Source organism: Etheostoma spectabile, chromosome 14 (genome assembly GCF_008692095.1).
Source record: "Etheostoma spectabile isolate EspeVRDwgs_2016 chromosome 14, UIUC_Espe_1.0, whole genome shotgun sequence".
NCBI classification, from domain to species: domain Eukaryota; kingdom Metazoa; phylum Chordata; class Actinopteri; order Perciformes; family Percidae; genus Etheostoma; species Etheostoma spectabile.
Genome location: NC_045746.1, coordinates 23,434,233 through 23,436,802, shown reverse-complemented (window position 1 = coordinate 23,436,802; position 2,570 = coordinate 23,434,233). Strand labels below are relative to the sequence as shown.

The window sequence follows — 2,570 nt, the reverse complement described above, 5'->3', positions numbered from 1 at the left end:
GGGGGGGGGCTGAGCCCTGCTCATGCAGAGGTTGCGGTGATACGGAGCGACGGTGTCGATCATGTCTTTTATTCAGTGTTTAATTGACAGAAATGTATTCTGCACTACCCTAAATACATTGGGGATATTAATTAATTAATTAAATGCCCTGAACACCCACACAGGTGTTTTCAGTTAATGTGGAAGATTAGACCAAATCTGATAGCTCCTCGACTCCTTGGTCCTCGCAAGTTGTTCTGTCCCTCCTCAGTGAAGGCTGTCTCAAAGCACTTATTTCTGCCCCAAGGAGCGAGCATCGAGGAGGGATCTCCGAGGAGCTATAGCCGAGGATACAGAGAGCAGCCTTCCCGGAAGCTGTGCAGCTGAAGGAGTTACTAACTCCACCCAAACAGGTCCCCCAATATCCAGAAACTGAGCCGTAATTGGTCGGATTGTCCGTACATTACATTTGACGGGACAAACAACCCAAAGGAACGGCCAGAGGTATCGTTTCCCTATATTTTTTGTTAGCTACCTGATAGTCTCCAGGTAAGAGACAGCTAACGTTAATTGTTAGCTGTCTCTGTTAGATGATTTTTTGACTGTATTATCAATAACGTAATCCCAGGGTCATCAAACAGTCTGTTGTTATCCCACGTTCATTAAAGCTATGATATTAAAAAGAAGTATGTCCAAGCATGTTAAATTAATAAATTCCATTTAATGTTAACTGTTACAGTTTGGACTGTAGCAGCGACGTTTGTGGTATTAACACCGGCTCCATCCGTCTATTCGTATATGAAACAAAAAAAGATCAGGATTAATCCTCAACACACAGACTGCATCTCAGTCAAGACCTCTGGGGGTATACAAAGCATCCATCCTGCGTAGCAGCATTAGTGCTGGCAATAACAGAATATCAACTTGTTTATTGATTATATAAGCACTAATGCATTTCTTCCTAGCACCAAAATGCCTAAAAAAATCCCTAAAATGCCTGAGGACTCTGTCCTCCCCTAAAATGACTGCACAGCAGATCTCAACTTGAGGAAATAAATTCATAAGGGATTGTGGGTAATGCACATTTGACCAGCAGCAGTTCCTCATGCTTGGAAGGTCAAGTTAAAGGGTAAGTTTAAGCAACATACAAAGAAAAAGATTTTGACTTTAGAAATAGATGTGTTGCCATGGTGATGTGGGAGTTTTATGTGTTAAGATTCGAAAGAAAATGCCTCTTAAACTCCTCCACCCCAATGCACTGGAAGTGCTATTTCTGTGCCAGTATGGTTATGTGGAAAATATGTCTTTTTGTCATGCCTGCACTTTGTCATGTTACCAACTGATGCAAACACCAAGGGGGATGACTCACGTTATTCACAGGGCCCATAAACTTTAGTTTACAAGCTCCGCTTCACTTGTACAGTGGTGTGAAAAAGTGTTTGCCCCCTTCATCATTTCCTGTTCCTTTGCATCACTTTTTCACACAGGGCCATGATGGTTTGGATTTTTTTTTTCACCTTTAATAATAAACACCTTCATTTACAAATTGCATTTTGTGTTTACTTGTGTTGTCCTTGACTATTGTTTAAATTGGTTTGATGTTCCGAAACACTTTAGTGTGACAAACATGCAAAGGAACAGGAAATGAGGAAGGGGGCAAACACTTTTTCACACCACTGTATATACACTTACATTGTTATTGCACTTACCAAAAGTGATGGAAGTAGGCAGTGTGGTAGTCAAGACCACTTAAACCGAGACCAAGACCAGATAACTGAAACATACAGTATATACACAACTAGCTAATATGTATAGCTAATATTTGCTAAGTTCCTTTGGGAGAGGGGTGAAGAGATTTCTGGAGAGTTTTGGTATAGAGGCAGATTGATAATGTTAGGTAGCTTCGGTAATCAGTCTCTCTCAACGAGGGTATCCCAGCCCCCCAAGGGGCGTTCAGAAGATGACGGGGGCGCTGAAAGCAATCATCTAAGTGACCTGGATAATGGATAGGGGGGCGCTGGATCCAAAAAGGTGGAGAACCACTGTCTTGCACTAAGCAATATTAATTAACTGAAATGCCTCGCAAATCTTCCAACTCTGTCCCGTTCCTGTTGATTTCAATGCTCTATTTGTCCCTTTTATTGAGATTGACTACCGTACCGCGGGACTCCCGTGGGAATTGTGACCCAACAAATTCTAACCTTCTACCCAGCACAAACCTCATTTCCAGTTAGCCAAACTGTGGGAGTAGAAATTGGGCTCATGCTCGGCACTCGGCTCCACAATGACTGAGATTCATAAAACAGAGGTACATTCATGAAAAAGCCAAATTCATGATTATTCATGCCTATGACTATCCTTTCACTCTATATCTTCTATTGTCATGCAGTTCTCTTAAATAACAGCTTTCATGGACAAAATAGGTTGGTTTAATCAATAACTAGAAACAAGTCTTCTTCAGCCGTCTTGCCACTTCCTTCTCTACAAGCATAAAAACCTGTAGCCTCTCAGGTAAGGCTGCACGATTATGGCCAAAATGATGATCACGATTATTTTGATCAATATTGTGATCACGATTATTTGTTGATTTT

The 2,570-nt window shown here is 41.4% G+C and overlaps 1 long non-coding RNA gene across 1 annotated transcript in view; it reads left to right on the top strand.

The window, feature by feature from the left end:
* The first annotated feature begins 8 nt into the window (after positions 1–8).
* LOC116701257 (uncharacterized) overlaps positions 9–2,570 on the top strand; it is a 19,000-nt gene continuing 16,438 nt past the window's right edge. Inside the window, exon 1 of the long non-coding RNA XR_004334873.1 lies at positions 9–370. This is a non-coding gene — a long non-coding RNA (uncharacterized LOC116701257). The remainder of the gene's footprint in view (positions 371–2,570) is intronic.